Raw genomic sequence first — 21,741 nt, forward strand, 5'->3', positions numbered from 1 at the left:
GCAGCTGAACGGAGCTGGACTGTGAATCGATCTCTACTTCTATATGCTTCAATAAATGACAAATTGAAAAACTCAACAAAAGAGTTTTTTCTTTTTAATCTTGACTCAGCCCCCTTAAAAAAGGGATGGGACACATACAAAGCCAATCTTAGAGGATTATTAGTTAGTGTTAACGCATCACATAATAAAATAGTCAAGAATGAGATTAAATCTTTAGAAGATTCAATTAAAACAATACAAGGAAATATAGGGCGCATCTTAAACCCATCTAACAACACAGGTCTAGAAACGGAGTTAGCTAAAGGTAATTTAGCTGATTATTGGGAAATTAAGGTTAAGCAAAAATGGGAAGCAAGTAAACTTGCTAATTACGAATACGGGGAAGGATGTGGCAAACTTTTGGCCTGGAAGGTTAAAGTCAACCAGGCCAGAAATGCTATTAAAGAACTAAAATGTCAATCTACTGGCAATATCATGACTGACGATGGGGCGATTGAACATGCATTTGTCCAATTTTTTCAAGAACTTTATACAGAAGAGATAGACCAGGATAAGGACCATATAGCAGCTTTTTTGTCTGGATTTGGATCTCCCACTCCTCAGTGATGAAGTTAGAAATGAATTATCTGCTCCCTTCACAATAGACAAAGTCTATCATATAATAAAAAGCTTAAAGAAAGGCAAGGCTGCAGGGCCTGATGCCCTCCCAAATGAAATGTATTCCCATCTGAAGGAAGAGATGGCTCCTATCTTGCTTAATCTCTTTAACTCTGCCTAAATATTAAAACAAGAGCTTTCTACATTCTGGGATCTAGCTACAATAATCATCCAGCTAAAACCCAATAAAAATCCAAGGGTATGTGAATCGTATAGGCCTATCCCCCTTCTTAACAGTGATTACAAACTGTATACACAGATAATTACCAAAAGATTGGATCAGATGGTCGGCCTTTTGAGTCACAGCAATCAGAAGGGCTTACTGAAAGGGCGGCACCTACATGACTTGATCCTCGAGCTAATTTGCACAATTGACCTAGCAATGGAAAGCGCCAGCCCCCTAACTGTGATGACATGTGACGCTGCTAAAGCATTTGACAGGGTTAGCTGGCCCTTCCTCCAAGAGGTGATTCAGTGATTTAATCTGGGCCATACTTTTGTTTCTTCAATCAAGGATCTCTATAAAAACCCATACGCTCGAGTCTTATTGAATGGCCAATTATCTAAACAGGTTAAAACAGATAGGGGCACCAGACAAGGTTGTCCTCTCTCGCCCCTATTATTTAACTTGTATATTGAGCCACTCGCTATCAAACTAAGGGCATGCAGGAACATTATATCATTCTCCTGTAACGATGGGAAAAGAAAATTGGGCTTGACGCAGATGACTTGATGATCTTTACCGGCCAATTGCAGCTATATTGGAAATACTAGAGAGCTTTGGCAAACTATCTGGTTACACTGTTAACCCAGCAAACTTTTGCAGAGAGTTTGCAATGGAATACAAATTATAGGAGTGACCTAGTTAGACAAAATAATCAGGTACCTATGGATGGAAGTGGTCCAGAAACTAGAGTCATTAGCAAAAGCAAATTTTAACAAGGTCACCTCTAAAGTTAAGAAACGATTCCAACAGTGGGAATCTTTACCTTTATCTTTCCTAGGGAAGTATAGCCTTTTAAAAATGGCAATCCTACCTAAATATACCTTCCTATTTAACTCAATTCTCTTAGAGTTTAAGAAGGAATGGATAAAGAAATTGAAAGGTCTCTTTCCAGTTTTATTTGGAGGAAGAAAAGACCTAGAATAGCCTGGCAGAAGTTCAGGAAAAGAAAGGAAAATGGGGGTATATCAAGCCCAGATCTCCTCCAATATCAGAGAGCCTTTCATCTAAAAAATTTCAGGCAACTGTTAAAAGATGCCTCCGATCTTTCACCACGTTACCACGGACCTCCGAACCAATCCAGCTTTTTTTCTTTTTAATTTTTTTAAAAAAAGGTGAGTTTAAAAATTCTCCAAGCGGCATGCAAAGTATGGTTGCAAATCAGGGGTATACTAAAAATTCTGTACTACTGCTAGTATGCCCCAATCTGGAGATCGCCTGGAACTCCAGCCTGCCTACAAGACTCTCTTGCAGTTCCAGTAAAAGAAAAAGTAATTAATAGATGGGGGGCCAATTGTTGGAGGGTTCGGACCGAATTTCTTGGCAGAAAATGCAGGAAATTACAGAAGGTTCCGTCTACAAATGTAAGTATTATTAACTTCTAAGTTGGCTCAAAGCTTTAAGAAAAAGTGGACAGGGATACAAGTTTTACAAATCAAAAGTAGTCTTGTACCCACTGGGTCAAAAGGAAGTTTCAGTATGGTACTGGATGTTGATACAACCTTATGCAGAATCACAACCCTGGTTGAAAGCAACTTGGAGGAAGGAGCTGTCGGAATACGATCGTAATACATTATGGCAAGTATCTCTATCTTTCTTATGGCATAGTGTGAAGTCTGCACCTCTATGAAAAAAACACGTATTTACCATCCATAAGGTATACTGGACCCCCCCAAGGCTCTCAAAAATGGGTTTACAAGCTGTGAAGAAGTGCTCAAAGAGCGGAGAAACAAATGCAGATGGAGCACACATGTTCTGGCGGTGTCCTTCCATCCAGGTTTTCTGGCAGAAAGTGGGCACAACGCTGTCAGGTATTGTGGGGCATGAAATTAAAGTGAGTTTAGCGCTGGTAATTTTTGGGGTAGTTCCGGACAAAGACTCCAAAAATATTTTATCTAAACAATACAAAACCCTTATTTTTATGTTAATTCTTCTGGCGCATAGCGAGTTGTGCATTAAATGGATTTCACATGTCTCTCCTCTTGAATGAGAATGGCTTAATTCAATTCATAGAATAGCAAAAATGGATAGGGCAACCTATGACACGAAAAGAACAACATTTTGGAGGTTGTGGGATAATTGGTGTAAGACTATACCTCCTTAATAGGAAACTTTATTAGCATCCTATTTTAGTTTCTCATTTTTGTCTTTTCTTTCTTTGTCTTTGTTTTTGTCTATTATCTCCTTAAAGGCATAATATTTAGGTGTATAACTAGTCCTATGATTAAGAAGATTAAGAACAGTATTATAGGTTGTCTGGGATTGCCCAGAAGTGGCCAAGAGGGATTGGCAGCCCTGGAAAGGTAAATCCGTAAGTACCTGCAGATTTCAAGTAAAAGGAAAGGTGGCTAGGCCAAGTGTGGGCCTGAGATGCAACACATTTCCTCCATAAAGGAGTGATCGGACATCCCACATATTGCATGCCCCAAAAAAAGCTGTAATTCCATTTTATCCCCAAACAATAACTGTTTTGACAAGTGTAGACAATAAATAACATTTAAAAAAAGGATGGACAAGTAGGCTCCAGAACTACGGAGTCAGAAACAAGATGAGCGCGCCCATGTGCGACCGCTGGGTGCAGTTTGCGTGATATTTCTCCCGGACATGCAATTCGTGTTGACGTAGGGCATAAATGTCATGCGTACGGGCAGGACAAGAAACTCCACCCACTCGCTGAACTCCTCGTTGCGTGGCGGAGTTTTGTCTGCAACTTTGTGGGGTTCCGCGTAGCGCCGCTACACAAACTCGGCCCAGGCTTACCCCAAAGTCGCTTTCTGACAGGCTTTTCATGTCAGATAGACAACATGAAAAGCCTGCCGGAAACTGACATCATAATCTCCACGGTGTAAATTCTGTGCAAAACGGATTATGAGTGGCAGGCCCCTTGGAAGCCAGTCGGTACGACCAGCTGGTTTTAAATCTGACAGCCTATATCATAATAAGGCTGCATAGTGTCAATTTAAGGCAAATCGAAACTGTGCGATTTTACATGTGCTGAACTGTTTGCCAGGTCTGTGACAGGAGGGTATCCTACAGGATGCTGAATTGAATCACTTGAGTTTCATACTTGTTCGAATTACTCTTGTAAGTCAACAATAATAAGTGAAGTAAGAAGAATTTGGGAATGCATCTGACTGAGATGACAATTGTAAAAAGAAAACCTTCAAAGTAAAATTACATTAATATTGTGACAAAATACACAACCCAGAAAGTGTTCAATACATCCCCCATTGTCAGGGTATGGGTAGCTCAGAGCTGGCCTGCAGACAGGGCCCTGCTGCAGATCTTTTACAAGCAGGACTGCAATAATGTTTACTCCAATTATTGGCTACTTGGCTACTTATCAATTGCAGGTTGCACGTCCCGTACATTTTCCTCTTTTTGGTGGAAAGTTAGGGGCAGATTTATGTTAACTGGCGCATCCCCAGGGATGCGCCAGTTAATGTGCGCCACAGTGCGCCACTGCTCTGCCACCCATGGTGCGCCGCATTTACAATGCGGCGCACCATGGTGCAAGGCAGTGAAGATGCGTGACGCATCTCTCGGTGTACGGGCGGCGCATTGCAGGAGTCATGTCGCAAGTGCGACATGACTCCTGCAATGCACAGGGGCCACCTCTTCAATGCATGGTGCGTCACCCTTACGCCTGCTTCAAGCAGGCGTAAGGAATTGACGTAGAAAGTGACTGAGTGAAATCTTATAGATTTCACTCAGTCACTTTTAGGAGGCGTTCCTGCGCAGGAACGCCCCCCCCCTGCGCAGGAACGCCTCCTTATGGCGCAGGGGTTTCCAACGTGACGCATCTCCTAGATGCGTCATGTTGTAAATAGGGCGCATTGTTTGCGCCGCCGTTGCGTCACATTACGTGACGCAATTGCGGCACAAAGAGGCGCAAGGGCCTTATAAATCTGCCCCTTAGACTTTCAACCCTCTCCAGATGCCACACTGCTGTTCTCTAGAGTTTCTCGAGGAACAGAACTGAGACGCCGTGTAAGGCACCAAGCATAAAACAGTAGCTTGTGGAAGGATGATCAAGATGTTCACAACTGTGGTAACCTATGAAAGGGGAAAGCAAGAATGCTATACAAACGCTTTTCACAAAATTATTAAAAACTCAAGCAAACACATAACAAACAAACAAAAAGCAAGCGCAATGACATTACATTTCAAAAACCAAAAAAGAAACAAATAGATTTCAAACTATCCCAAATAGAATAGAAACAAGGGACTGAGGTGCAAGAAGGTGTATAAAGTTACAAAGAAGCAACCTTGATGGTTGGAATGCAAGGAAATAGGGGCCAGATTCAGAGATTGGTGAATAGAATAAAGGTAAGCAGGGTGGTGGAGGACTTTGCATATCCCTTTAATTTACTTAGAGTTCAACATTGGCCCTGCGATCACCTCTTTGGCTTTGTGTGACCCGCCCTCAGGGCAGTTCATACAGAGCTGTGATGAATTCTAATGATAAACATTAAAAAGTATTTTCTTTTCCAGAAACAAAATCCCAAAGCAGGAGTCTGTTTTTGGAAATGAAAAAGCAATTAAAGCAACTCCATGCAAGTTTTTTTTTTACTGTCCATCACTGCCAGGATATTCCTTGCGGTGCCAAGGAGTAATAAAAAATCATCCGACCGCCCACTCTAAATAGGATAGATGGCCAGATAGCTGACCTCCGAGTCCTCTGGACTCATTTAGGTCATTGGAGGAAGATTTGCACTGACAGAGTATATTATACTCTGTTGGCATAAACCTGACAGTCCACCCAGCGTGAACTAGAGCAGGCAAACCATGAGTTTAGTGGATAGGGTAGGGACTCAGATTGCTGTCTCTGCCACTTAGGAGCTGAGCACACCTTCACTAAATTCAGCTAGTGCAGTCCAGAAATGTGTTTGTTATGTGTACCAAGTGGTTGGCTTTTTAATTGCTGGAGATGATCAATTGCCCCTCCCCGCCCCAGTGATTTAATAATAAAGGGGGGATTCAACATGGACCTGGGGTTTTCTGGACCCAGTCAGTTTGCTGTAGTTTCCTTTAGAAGAGGGCTGGTTATTATTGTATAAGGCACTCTATTCATATCCTTGTAGAGAAGTGTTTTTTGCAAAGTCCCTCATTGAGAGTACTTGCCCAATTAAGTATTATGTTTGTATTTAGAATTTCAGGGGGCCAAATGAGGAATAACTTGTGAAACAACAAACCCCCACTCTTTGTGTTCCTTTTTCCATCACTACCATGAGTCTACCCTGAGAGTAACATTTCAATATTAGAGTTAATGCTACAATGTTCTCTAACCAGATTGCTGTATATTTATTGCATAACTGAAGTAACATGGATGTATAGTGCTTACTTAGTTGTTCACAAATATTACAACTATGGAAGGATGATAGGCTAAGTAGACCCACAGTCATGTGTGATGTTGAAAGCAGATGGCGTTGAAATCATATTAGTGAGCTATCTTATCTTTCTAGTCCTGGGCCTTTGTCATACAGGTTTTGAGCACGCTATGCCTGATGTCTCTATGTGCTTATCTCTAGTTTAGGAACTAGTTTTAGAATTGTGATGACTCAGTTCCAGGCCATCCTCCTCTGCGCAGTTAGGGCTGATACCGTTTTGGAACCTTTCTGTGTATATGAGAAAATCTGATTGATGCTAAAGATTTCATATTATTTTCTCTAAGCTGAATATCCCCTAGGGAGGCCAAAGTTGTATTTCCTCCTTTGCAATAGAGGAAATGTCATATTTTTGCATTTTTTGAATTTGCAAGCACTTTTTCTCATTAAGCCTATGTCAAAGACTACCCAGCAGCAAGTGTACTTGCTATTAAATTTATTCATCAAATTTTGTGAAAATCTGTTCAAATTATTTTGTTTAAAAAACTAGAGAAAATGATAACTTGCTGGGTTTTGTCTTGATTTTTATCAGACTATGTCTAAAACAGTTTACAAAAATAACATGTGTGCACACGGTGCCTGCCACTGGGTGCAGGGATAAACACAGGGGCGCCATAGGTGCCCCCTAGGCCACCGTACGGTGGCCTTGTACCCATGGGGGCCCTGCTGGGGTCCCCCAAAGCTGTTTCCCAATGCTTTAATGTGCTGGAAAGGCTGGCACAAAAGGTAGTGGGAAACTGCTATCGTAATCCCTCGCCCGGAAGGATCTGGCCGGGGGATTACTGCAGGATTTTCAGATGGCAGACGGGTTCTCTGAGCCCATCGGAAGCCATTTGGTAAACCAAATCGGATTAAATTCCAACCGAGTCCATCAAAATGGCTCGGTCGGAAGGGAATCCAAACAAGTCAAGTCAAGTCAAGTCAAAAATTTGTATAGCGCACTACTCACCCAGAGGGTCTCAAGTCGCTTGAGGGGGGGGGGGTGGTGTTCGTTACTGTTTTCTGAAGGAGAGGTGGTTATGTGTAAGGCGGAGGTGGGAGGGGAGAGAGTTCCAGGTTATGGCCGCTAAGTAGGAGAAGGATCTTCCTACCATGGCGGCTCTTCGGATGCGTGGAATCGTGGCGAGGGCTTGATTGGACGATCGTAGTTGGCGGGTGGGGGTGTAAAAGGTCAGGCGCATGTTGAGGTATTTGGGTCCCAGGTCGTGGAGGGCTTTGTGTGCGTGGGTGAGGAGATGAAACGTTATTCTCTTGTTGACTGGGAGCCAGTGAAGGTCTCTCAGGTGACCGGATATGTGGTTGTGGCGGGCTATGTCTAGGAAGAGTCGGGCGGAGGCGTTCTGAATGCGCTGGAGTTTATTCTGTAATTTGGCTGTGGTTCCGGCGTATAGGGTGTTTCCGTAGTCCAGTCGGCTTGTGACAAGAGCTTGGGTGACCGTCTTTCTTGTTTCGGTGGGGATCTAGCGGAAGATCTTTCTGAGCATACGTAAGATGTTAAAGCATGATGATGAGACGGCGTTGACTTGTCTGGTCATCGAGAGGGAGGAGTCTAGAATGAATCCCAGGTTGCGAGCATGGTCCGTTGGTTTGGGTGCGCTGCCCAGGGCCGGTGGCCACCATGAGTCGTCCCATGCGGAGGGGGATGTTCCTAGGATGAGGACTTCCGTCTTCTCAGAATTCAGTTTTAAGCGGCTGTTCTTCATCCACTCGGCAACGTCTTTCATCCCTTCGTGTAGGTTAGTTTTAGCGGTGTTTGGGTCTTTGGTGAGGGAGAGGATCAGCTGGGTGTCGTCGGCATAGGAGATGATGTTGAGGTTGTGCTGGCGTGCGATGGATGCGAGGGGGCTCATGTAGACGTTGAAGAGGGTGGGGCTGAGCGATGATCCTTGTGGTACGCCGCAGATGACTTCGGTGGCCTCTGACCTGAAAGGGGGGAGGCGGACTCTCTGGGTTCTTCCAGCGAGAAACGAGATGATCCAGTCCAGTGCTTTTCCTTGTATCCCGACGTTTCTGAGGCGTTGTACAAGGGTGCTATGACAGACCGTGTCAAACGCTGCGGAGAGGTCCAGGAGGATGAGGGCAGCTGTTTCCCCGTTGTCGAGAAGTGTTCGGATGTCATCTGTAGCTGCGATGAGGGCGGTCTCGGTGCTGTGTTTGGCTCGGAAGCCAGACTGTGAGGGGTCGAGGGAGCCGTTAGATTCGAGGAAGGCTGCGAGCTAATTGTTGACGGTCTTCTCTATGACCTTGGCAGGGGAAGGGAGGAGCGAGATGGGGCGGTAGTTCTTAAGTTCAGTCGGGTCTGCTGTGGGTTTCTTCAGTAGAGCACTGAGTTCGGCATGTTTCCAGCTTTCTGGGAAGATAGCGGTGTTGAGGGAGCAGTTGATGATATCTCGGAGATGGGGTGCGATGATGGAGTCGGCCTTGTTGAAAATGTGGTGGGGGCATGGGTCGGTTGGTGATCCGGAGTGTATGGAGTTCATCAAGCGGATGGTGTCTTCAGTGCTGATTGGGTCCCAGGCGCCAAGGGTGGTGGTGGGGGGCTTCAGTTCGGTGGTGGTGAGGGGGGTGGACTGGTCGCCAAAGCTGTTATGCTGTTTTAAATTATGAGAACATTTTATAGTGTAGCCTTTATTTTTTTATGCTAAAAAATTGTTATGGTTTTAATTAACTAAACAATGAATTTGCCTTACCCTACCTTCGAGAGTATTATTCAGCTTCCTCTTTAAGAGAAGCAAAAGGTTAGTCTGAGAAAGTGGATTAGTAGGGGTGGTCGAGCTCGGAGTTTTACTCCACGGAAGTCTGAGGAGTTATGGAAAAGCTCAGTGAAATTCTGTGAATTGCTCTGCCTTGCATGTTCTCTTAGTGTAGTACATAGTAGTTGTGTAGAGTTGAGTACATAGCTATGACATCACTGGAATGTTGCTTATGTAGCCAGGATAGAATGTTAGCTTTTGAATAGAGGAGTTTACTGAAAGCTGTGAAGCTGTGCTGGAGGTATTTGAACCTACTCTTCAATAAAGATATTTAATCTTCATCAAATTGCCTGGAAATTGGATCTTTACATTGGCGATGAGGTGGTCTTCCCTGCGCAGGGGGCAAACACTAATACCTCCACCCCTCGATAAAAGAAAAGGACTCATAGAAAACTTACTGGAAATACATGCGAAATACCAGTAATTTTGTGAGTAATTTTAATGGATAAATATTCTTCCCCACTTACTATATTTTATATTCTCAAGATTTAAATATCGAAATGGACATGTTTTAAATTATTCAGATAATTTGTATCTATATAAACAAGGATGGAGGAGAAAATTGAAATAACTTTTAAACTCTACTGAAAGAATCAAGTAGCCTGGAGTATAAGAAAATTAAAGCTGTAAGTTTTAAAGCGAAAACTGCATGTTTTAAAACGAAAAGTGCCTGTTTTAACACATTCAATTCTATGGAGATTTTTCTCCTGTGCTGGATATTTTATTTTCCCATTGTTCATGACAAGGTCAGCTCGTCATTAGCACAGCTCCAGTGTACTGCATGACGAGCTGACCTTGTCATGAGCATGGAAGGGGTTAAAACGAGAAGTTAAAAGCTCCATGTTCTAAAACAAATGAAGTTTGGATGTTGCAGATTCATTTAGTCTTCTCTTGACTATCTCCATTTAAAAGTAAAACAAAATTGAAGGTGTATGTTTTAAAAGGAAAGCTGCATGGTTTAAAATGAGGAATTAAAAGCTGAATGTTCTAAAACAAATATAGTTTGGATATTATTTCTGAAAGTTATTGAAATAATATATTGCGTGAGTAGTAAGCATTTCTTCAATGTTTTAAATGTCATTTATGAGGATTGTTTAAAAGTAAACTCTGCAACTTTTACTCACTTGAATCCTCCGACCAGCTCTGAGTTTCATCATTGTATTTGTGTCATCGGCTTCTAACGCGCATGCTCGTTGGAGGAAAAGCATGCTCAATCTCCGGTTGTAATAAGGATCAGCGTTTGAGAAAGAAGCTCTATCTCCCATCGAAATTGGCATCATCGTTTATTACCGGCTGCCATTTTAAGAGATTGGGGAAACTATTATTGAAAATCATTACCAACAAGTTGTTTTTAAAAAAAGAAAAGACCGCATCTCGAGCGAACCAGTATTAAATATTTGAACTTGATTTGCGGAGAAGCAGTGAATATTGAAATAACTTTTAAAACTTGACTGGAGTGTAAAACGGAATTCAGATACTTTGACAAGCTTCATTTTGCAACTCAGTCAACTTCTGAACTACTACTATGAAATAAGGAGTTATCATTTCTTCTGGTTTGTTACTTTACATTATTATTTTATCTTCTTGTATTAGTTTATTGTTTTAATTTACTATTTTATAAACTCATTTCCTCCCTAGGTGCATTGAACTTTTTATCATACTATTTCCTCATCTTGTCTCTTGTTATTTCATTGACATGGGTGATCAATCGATGTCTGCTCCTCCAAGTTTTCTTCCTACTCCGGGAGATCAAGCAATTCCTTGGGAGGATTGGAAGAAATTGTTTTGGCTTATATTCTGGCTACAGGTGCAGATAAAAATGGCCCTATACAAAAGCAAGCCATTTTGTTTCATCATCTTGGGTTTGAGGGACGTCGATTATATGAGAATCTTCCTGAGATCTCTCTTGGGATGGGAGATTGTCAACCTATCAATCTTTATGAAATGTCAATGAAAATGTTAGAGGTGCGCTTTACTATTAAAGGAAATGTGGTGTTGGAGAGAAATATGTTTTTTTGTCATAGACAAAATTAGATGAGGATATTGATACTTATGTTGCTGCATTAAGGGGTCTGTTGCTAACATGTCAATTTGAAAATTTTGCAGATTCTCTTATACGAGATCAAATTGTAAGATGCACTAATAATAAAAAAATACATGATAAATTACTCATTAAGGATCCAACCTTGGAAGAAGCAATTCAAATTGCTAAAGGTCTGGAACATACTCAATTTTCTATTAAGGAAATGGAGGTTTGTAGCAACCCATTAACTAAAGATCAAACAAGTAAAAGTTGTGTAATGCAAGCCTATATAGATGAAACTAAAGTTTTCCACGCAGCAGTGAAATGGATCACTGACATAATATCGAGGGACATAATATCGAGTAGCAAAAATATCGTTGACAAAATATCGACAGACAGAATATCGAGTTTGTATCTGCAAACAGGTAAGTACAAAAATATCGAGTACAAAATATCGTTTACAAAAATATAGTTCATAAAAATATCGACTTTATTAAAAACAGTGTTAAATTAAATTAATATTAAAAATTAATTACTAAAATATACTTAAAAATACTTAAATTAATTTATAATAATTAAATAATTAATGAAAGTTATAAAAAACAATTACAATCATATTTGTTAAAACATATATATATTGTAACATAATATAATTAAATAATATCCAATGGGCCCGATTCACAGAATGAACTTAAGACAAAATCCTAAACTTACTACTATTTGGTATTCACAGAATGCACTTACTACTATTTGGTATTCACAGAATGAACTTACTACTTTCGGGATTCACAGAATGAACTTACTACTTTCGGGATTCACAGAATAGACTTACGACTACTAACTTTACGTCCGCCGCCGGGGAGTCATTTACGGCCCGTAATCGTAATTTACGGCACCTTGCCGTAAATTATGATTACGGTCCGTAATTTACGATTACGGGCCGTAAATTACGATTACGGGCCGTAAATTACGATTACGGGCTGTTGGTCATGTTAGCCAAGGGGAAACACCTGGCCAAGGTCCACCCATCCCCCAACATGGATCAGCTGACACACACCAGCCAATGCCAGCCAACAGCTCCATTTTGCCATGGTGTATGCTGCCACTGCCTACCATCCCCCACCACGCTCCAGCTAAAGCCAATTAACACTAATTGACCAGTACCACAACACACATAAAAGCAGCACACAGTGAAGTTACAGGTTTGGCCACAGAGAGACTGGTACTCCAACGCCAGAGACCATGGAGATGAGCAGAAAGAAAAATTTCACAGCAGAGGAGACCACCATGCTCGTGGAATTCATAGTAAGGCACCACAAGCGCCTATATGGGCTACCACCATATTGCACCAGTGGTGCACAGAAGCAAGAACTATGGCAGCAGATAGCCACTGCTGTCTCAGCCCTGGGGGTGGAGAGGCGAACTGTACAGGACATTAAAAAAAAGTGGCAGGACGAAAAGCAGAGGGTGAAGGAAAAGTACTCCAGGATAGAACTGAGGAGAGTCCTCCCTGCTGCATGCCCTGGACCCCGCATCCAGCTCACCCCACTGGAGGAGGATATCCTAACAACTATACACCCCCACTTGGTCCATGGGCTGCCTGTCAGTGACGTCCGCTACGTGGTACCAGGTAAGTGGAATGAAAAGAAAAAGTGCATGAAGAGATTGTCTGTGTTACACTGTCATAGTGATCATGGAAATTGTCCAAAATGCATATAAATATATGGTTAGTCAGAGACTCATGTGTCACCCACTACGTAGCACCACAAGTCCCAGAATCCTTTGCATCAGAAAAGGCTAATACCCCCCAACCTATTAAAAACATGTGCACAGTACTGATGCCATACATACACAACCCAGCTAATTCAATAACTGTACATATTGGGCCCGATTCACAGAACTAATTTAAGACAAAATCCTAAACTTACTACCATTTTGGTATTCGCAGAAGGGACTAACTCATTTTGGTATTCACAGAAGGCACTTACTCATTTCGGTATTCACAGAAGTTAGGAGTCCTAACTTTAGGACTCTTAAATGCCTTCTGTGAATACCGAAGGCTTTAAAATTAGGATTTTTCTCAGTTTAGTAGTAGTAACGTTAGAACTCCTTACTTTAGAACTCCTAAATGCCTGCTGTGAATATCGAAAGTCTTAAAATTAGGATTTTTCTCAACTTTACTACTAGTAAACTGAGAAAACTCCTAATTTTAAGACTACAGGCTGGTGGAAAGAGGGTTTAGCCGCCGCCGAACTGATGGCCTCCTTCTCCGGACTTGTTCCTGCGGATCTCCTGTCTCACCAGCCATGCCTGCAGAAGTGTAAGCAAAATCCTGATGTGGTGGTTGTTCCATGCATGACGCTACACATACATATAATAGCCTAGGTCCGATTTTGTTTGCCTCTGATCACACTGTATAGTTATCAGGGGCCGATTTACAACTTCTGGCACATCTCCGCTAATCAGCAGAGGTGTGTCTGATGAGTTGCAACGCATCAGCCCACCTGTGCGTCACCCCTGATGGCCCGCATGTACAAAGCGGCACACCGTGGCGCTTGAGTGGCAGATGTGTGATGCATCCCCGGTGGAATAGCCGGGCTTTGCTGGAGTGGCGTGGCAAGTGCAAACACCCCTCCAGCAAGGCTCAGGGGTGCACGATCGCTAACATGCTGCGGCAATCCTTACACCTGCTTCAAGTGGGTGCGTAGATTTGACTCCGCTTGGCCATAATAGTGACTGAGTGAAATCTTGTAGTTTCACTCAGCCACTTTTAGGATGCGATCCTGCACCGTATGCGTCAGGTTGTAATAATCCAGCAGCATGGCGCTTTGTGTGCTCCGCTGCTGCGTCACTAAAGTGACCCAATGGTGGTGCACAGAGGCGCACGTGCCTTGTTGATCTGCCCATCAGTCCTTATGGACTTAATAGTGGTTGGGAGCACACTGCCTCACAGTCCCAGCACAGTTTGCCCCTTTGCATCCGGGTAAATGCTGTTTACAGTACTAACTAACTCCTGAATCATCTGTGTTTGCTGGGAATGCTGCCAAGTTCCTCTCAGATCACAGTAACACTCACAGGCACACAGCAAACCCAGATGATTTACTTTGCTCTCTGAAACTGCTGCTCTCTACTGATGAAGCGCTCATTCCAGGAACACGTGTCTAGAGATATGCAGCAAAGTCAGCAGCAAATTTGGTGTATGACTGCAGATTATTCCAAAGTAAGTTTGAACTGTGTACTGCATTTACCAGGATGCAAAGGGACAAACCGTGCTGGGACTGTGAGGCAGTGTGCTCCCAAACCCCATTCTGTCCATGCACTTACATTACATGTATGCACACTGTCATATACTGATTTGAGTTTGACATGGACATCTCATGTGTATTATTGTGGCTTGCGCAACTGCATTATCCAAACCTCAACCTTGGCATTGTTGTGATCTGTGTGTCGTGTCCATTGTGCATGTGCCAGTTCAACTACAAGTCCACCAGAGGAGAACATGAAGAGTCCAGATATAATAGATATTGGCCATTGATATGTATTTGCAGCTATTTAACGTCTGGACAAGTGTCATCTGCGTTGTAGCATTGTATGGGACAAGACAAATGTGGGTCACACATCCACGTGGGGTCTGGAGTACTCCTCCAGCTACATTGTGTGTCTAGCCTTTTGATGTCCCCACACATCTTCGGACAATCCAGTGCCACATAGTGGCTTACTTGACTTACAAGGTAGTGCAGTACACCGCTGAACAGTGGTGGGCGGTTGTGACAGCTACCTGTACATGTAAAATGTCATATAGGCCACTGAGGGTGAGACGTCTGTCAGTGGACACACCTTGCCAAACTATGAAAACGTGTGAGTGATGCAAGGATCTCAAAATCTGTCATGACTCCAAGGCACATGATGATCTGTTTCAATTGGAACACAACGCTACAGGTGCAATGCTAATCACAACATCCAATCCCCTATGGCCTGCCATGTGCAGACTGGACAGTCTCTGTACCATCGCTCATCCAATGCACACATCCGTTATGATTGACTTGGTTCAATTTTAGTGGTGCTGGCAGAGCAGAATTCAATATGGATGCATGAGTGTGGCTCATTTACCCAGTTGTCATGGGAAAACTACAACTCCTAAAATGCACTCTGGCCTTTATAGTACATATGCCACAGTGTGCCTCTTGAAACCTGGTGACTGCTGCTTGGACATGGAATTGGCTAATGGAGGCATGTGACACACAATGGAACAGCACTGTTTCACTCACATCATACTCCCAGACTCATATTGCATATGATGCACTTACTAGGTCCATGCTGCTCGTGCTCCTCCAGCTGAGCATGGAGGGTCGGCCAAGCTGCTCGCAGGACCCTCCTGTACAGTGGTGACAGGCGAGGACGATGTACATGGTGCTGGGAGGACCAGCCAGCCAGCTCCGTAGCCTTGGTACGGGCCCACCGCTTCAGGTCCTCCCAGCGCTTGCGGCACCCCCTAGCCCTCCTGTGGGCCACTCCCACTGCACTGCAATGCTCGGCGATGTTGGCCCATAGCCTGCCCCGGGCTGCAGTGCTCAGCTGGTGCTCATGGTCCCCATATAGCTGAGGGAATTTCACCAGCACACCTTCCACCAAGATGTCCAATTCCCTGTCTGTGAAAGGGGGGGCTCTCTCCTCATATTCCTCAGCCATTATAGGGAATTAGGTCAGATGAGAGCAGCAGGATGCCTGAGGATCTGATCAGTGATAGAGGATGACTCAGAATGACCACAAAATGGCTGCCAACTACTTCCTGTGATGTATTTCCTGTCTCCCACTTCATGTATTACCTTACCTGTATGAAATTATGTGTTCTAGTTTATTTTCGTAATTTACGGCCCGAAATCGTAGTTTCCGGTTCCGGGTCGTCGTTTACGCGCACGCGCATTACGATGCGGCGCCGGAAACTACGATTTTGCGCCGTAAATTACGAAATGACCCGGAACACATTATGTCATACAGGAAATGTTATACAGGTAGTGGGAGACAGGAAATACATCACAGGAAGTATTTGGCAGCCATTTTGTATTCATCCTGGGCCATCCACATTCAGTAAACAAATCCACTGCCATCCTGTTGATCTGATGTAGGGGAAAGTGAAATGACAATGCAGGTGTGATTCATGATTATGTATCAAAAGGGGGAACAGATCATTTCAAGTAATTTATGCACTGACAGGGGGTAGGGGGCTGACAACATCCATCCCACTTTCCTAATCTCATACTTTGCATTATGGGACATGTAGTTCATATTGAGTACTTAGCATCAGAGTTGAATGAAGTGTTATGTGACATTGGTGTGGAGAAGTGTGAATATGTCAGATACATATGGGGGCAGGTATACAAGCCCTGTGTGCACCAATTGCGCCACAGTAGCGTAACTTTGGTGGCGCAGCAGCGCTACGCCACCTCCATGCTGTGGGGTATCTTCAACATGACGCATCTGTGAAATGTGTCATATTGTAAGGCCCTGCACCGCAGTTGTGCATTCCTGCACAGGGGGGCCTTCCAGCACACAAACACCTCCGAACAGTGGCAGGGTGAAATGTACAAAATTACACTCAGTCATTTTCATGGCCATGCTGCGTCACAACCCTGCGCCTGCTTGTAGGAGGCCTAAGAATTGATGCAGCATGTTAGGCATCGGCTCGCCGCTTGCCTTGCTGGAGCTGCATTGCGCTTGCGACCGAACTCCAGTCTTGCTTCACCTTTATGACAGCATATGCTTCACGCTTCTGTCTATACTTGGCCCACAGCGCACAGCTTTATAAATGCGGCACATCCATGAAGGCGAAAGGGATGTCTGCTGTGAGGCACAATTACTGGGGCATCCCTGCTGATATGCAGAGATGCAACTCTTATTGTAAATCTGACCCATGGTGCATGAATCTCCCATGACATCATCACTCACATTCTGGGCCCATAATTTGTGGGGGAGTCAATTCTGTAGTGGTCATAGGCCTGAGTATGCAACCTTTTGTGATTTGGTGACCCATCCTTATGAGGTCCAGGTATGTCTGTCAGGACATGTATTGTTTGTCATCAGCGTGAATAGTTTGTTTAAGGGATGTCCACTACGCTGCTTGCTGACATGGACACATGACCTGAGGCACAATCCACCTTTTGACTTCTGTCAGCAGCTGTGATTTGCATGCAGTTAGTGTGGTTTGCAAACTCGTCTCAGGGTGGCATTTATGGACACTGTTGTGTCTGTCCACATTTCATCATTGACAACAGACAGCAAACCACATGTTGGCCATGACACTACAGGTTGCTCATGCGAAATACGTGGCAACCAGCTGATCACGGACTTGCATGCCCTGACGTCGGTCATGTGCAAAAGCCCGGTCTCCCACATTCAGAGCTAGTCGAGGTTCGAGAGGCATGTGTAAGCCATGCATTAGAGCAATGTTGTGCAAACACAACAGGCTAGTATGATCTTGCACACGACTACTGGGGAGTACAGAAGCACACCCCCTGTACGGTCAAGACATCTGAATCGCGACTTCAACAGACCAAAAGTGCGCTCGATGATGGCTCGAGTACGTATGTGTGCCCTATTGTACCTACGCTGAGGTACAGTGTTAGCACGCCTGTAAGGGGTGAGGAGATGTGGAGAGAGTGCATACCCAGCGTCGCCTGAGGAGGGAAGAAAGGGCAGTTGTTAACATTTCACTCTTTGACTTTCACAGGACATGATCTATACGTTCATACATGCAGTGTCTGTTGGGCCATGTATCTTATTGTACAATCATTACTATTGGGGGGCATTCAGACATTTCAATGACGCACATCACTCATTTTCAGTGCTTGGTACTTACCCAGTAGCCACATGTTACCAAATTCTCCAGCAGCCATATGCCGAGCAAGAGGTGACATGCGGAATATGAAGCTGTCATGTGTACTGCCTGGGAACACTGCATGCACATTGATGAACCTTCCACTGGCATCACAGACTGCTTGAACATTGATGGAATACCATCTGTGTCTGTTGCAAAAGATGTGTGCAATGTGGCAGGGTGGCTGAAGGGCCACATGGGTGCAATCAATTGCACCCAGCACACGTGGGAATTGTGCAAGGAGATAAAAATCTCTTGCTGCCCTTTTTCTCATGGCCAAAGTATATGGCATTTTGATGTAGTTGGGGGCTCTATCAGTGATGCATCTCAGTACCTGATGCAGGCACCGCGACTGGCTCGCCTGGGAAATGCCCACATGGTCACTGGTGACCCTTTGGAAGGACCCAGTAGCAAAGAAGTGGAGGGCAGAAAGGATCTTGAGGTATGCTGGTATTGCATGTGAGCAGCAGGTCACAGAGTCAAGTTCCTGCTCCCACTCACATACCATTTCCAAGATGACTTCAGGTGGGAAACGGTACCTGGCCCTTACATCCTGGCTGGACATTCCAAATATGTTGACCCTCTGCCTGTAGATCCTCTCTGCTCTCCTCCTCCTCCTCCTCAAGTAGTTTTGCCGCATGGCGAGGGGTAGTGCTACAAACACGTTCAGTGACATCCTGAAAAGGGATTGTTTGTGTCTGCTCTGCATTCATACATGCTGCAGGGCTGGGATTGGCTGCTGTGTGTCAGCTGATCCATGTTGGGGGATGGGTGGACCTTGGCCAGGTGTTTCCCCTTGACTAACATGACCAACGGCCAGCAATCGTAATTTACGGCCCGTAATCGTAATTTACGGCCCGTAATCGTAAGTTACGGCCCGTAATCGTAATTTACGGCACCTTGCCGTAAGTTACTCCCCGGCGGCGGACGTAAAGTTAGTAGTCGTAAGTCTATTCTGTGAATCCCGAAAGTAGTAAGTTCATTCTGTGAATCCCGAAAGTAGTAAGTTCATTCTGTGAATCCCGAAAGTAGTAAGTTCATTCTGTGAATACCAAATAGTAGTAAGTGCATTCTGTGAATACCAAATAGTAGTAAGTTTAGGATTTTTGTCTTAAGTTCATTTGGGCCCAATATTATTACCGTACGATAGCGGAAGTGTAAAAATTACTATTCCCACTCCAGTGGGTGCAACAGTAGGGAAAGCGTTGGATAGCGTAGGGGTAAAATATACTATTCCCACACCAAATAGTGCAACAGTAGGGAAAGCGTTGGGTAGCTTAGGGGTTAAAATTACTATTCCCACTCCAGTGAGTGCAACAGTAGGGAAAGCGTTGGATAGCGTAGAGGTAAAAATTACTATTCCCACTCCTGTGGGTGCAACAGTGAGGAAAGCGTTGGATAGCGTAGGGGTAAAAATTACTATTCCCACTCCAGTGAGTGCAACAGTAAGGAAAGCTTTGGATAGCTTAGAGGTAAAAATTACTATTCCCACTCCAGAGAGTGCAACAGTAGAGAAAGTAAATACTTCATATATTATTTAAAAAAATATAAATTAATATCTATAAAAAATGTATTAAACGTAATTACGAATTTAATTTAATATAATAATTAATCAATTAAAATTACAAATTAAAATTAATTATTACAATTAATTACCAATTAATACAAATTATTTACAAATTAACAATTAAAAATTTAACATTTAAAAATTAATTAACAAATAATTCAAATTAAATACAATTAAATAAATTGATTTATTTAATTAATTATGAATAAATTACTTCCCACCCTATTTCCCTAGAAACCCACAACCCGCTACAGAAAATAAATTAGTAAAATTAACATAATTAGCAATTAATCAATTTAATAAAATTAATTGGCAATTCAAATTTAATTAATTACCCATAAAAAATTAATTAACAATTAATTCTAAATAAATACCAATAAATAATTTTACATATTTAATTAATTATAAATCAATTACTTCCCACCCAATTCCCCTATAAACCCACAACCCGCTACAGAAAATAAATTAGTAAAATTAACATAATTAGCAATTAATCAATTAATTAAAATTAATTGCCTATTAAAATTTAATTAATGACCAAATATAAATTAATTAACAATTAATTAAAAATTAATACCAATAAATAAATTTACATATTTTATTAATTATAATTAAATTACTTCCCACACTATTCCCCTATAAAGCCACAACCCGCTACAGAATTAAATTACGCAAAAATTACACAATTCATTAATTAAAATTAATTATAACATAAATACACACTTTTCAAACATATAATAACATAAAAACACTATAAAAAATTCGATATTATTAAAAATTTGATAATTTTAATAACCTATATTATATACTTCGATATTTTAACTTTCTATATTTTTAACATTCGATATTACATTACTTATCTTAAAAACGATATTTTTGATGTCTATATTCTGTCCATTCGATATTTTGTCCATTCTATATTTTAAACTCGATATTATGTCCATTCGATATTTTGTTGTCGATATTTTGACTGTTTACCCAGTGAAATATCCTATGAAAAATCTTGTTAAATCTGATGGCGTCTCTGTTAGTAGTAGTATGTCAAAGTCTGAAGTAAAGATCGTTAAATGTTATCGTTGTGGAGCACCTGGCCACATCGGTTCCAGTCCCAAATATGCAGCGAGAAATACATTATGAACAGTTGTGGGAAAAGGGGGCATCTTGTCAAAGCGTGCAGAACTAAGATCTAATCTGGACAAATTCAATCTGGTCAGATACATGAAGTGGATAGTGTTTCTGACAATATGCATGAACTTATGTTGTGTGTTGATGGTTTTAGCGATGTTACTGAATACGATGAAACATATAAAAATTACTTAGAGTTGCATTATGATCATTCAATCTTAGATTGTGATGTGGTTAGGGAAAGCACTTCTTTACTAACCAAACCTCATAGCATCGTAAAAATAGACGTACATGATGTTAATATGATTGTAGATTCAGGGAGTTTATATACCTTGTTATCTATGGAGATGTATTCAGAAGAATAGAGGGAGAAATGTGACATTAAGTAGTAGAGTAAACCTGACATCAAAACTGTTAGGTATGATGGTAAAACTGTTGACATAATAGGACTCAAGTGGATGATAATATCATTTAAGGGGAAAAAGGTATATGGAAGAGTGTATTTAACTAAACAAGGGTCTAACTTGTTAGCTTGGCGTCAACAAGATTTAAATATTATCCTCAACCCCAATGCTGATGAACCTGTGATGTCTACGGTTATACATGATGTTAATGTTCGAAAGTTTTTTCAGACGATCTTGGGAAACTAAAGAATTTTTCGCACAAAATAATTTTAAAAAGAAATGCCATTCCAGTTGTCCACAAAGTCAGAAATTTACCTTACTTGATGAGAGAACCATTACAGTGTGAGCTTAAAAAACTTCTAGCCCAAGGGATTATTGAACAAATTAAAGCCTCTGCATGGTTGCTTCCAATTGTCGTGGCGCCCAAGGATGGTAATAAAATTTGCATGTGTGCGGACTTGCGCGATTTGAACAGAAATATTTGGGTAGATAGACAACCCTTACCGAATATTTCAGAAATTTTAACAGCTATGGGTGGTGGTACTATATTCAGTATGATTGACATGTCTTCGGCGTGTCCTCAGATTGATTTGGACGTGAGATAAAGACTGGGAGCATTTCAATATTGTGGGATGCCCTTTGGGTTAGCATCCGCCTGAGCGGTGTTTAAAAGGGTAATGGTAAACATTTTTGGAGACATGAATGATGTTTTGTATTTCCAAGATGAT

The sequence above is a fragment of the Lissotriton helveticus genome, chromosome 7 (assembly GCF_964261635.1).
Source record: "Lissotriton helveticus chromosome 7, aLisHel1.1, whole genome shotgun sequence".
Lineage (NCBI taxonomy): Eukaryota > Metazoa > Chordata > Amphibia > Caudata > Salamandridae > Lissotriton > Lissotriton helveticus.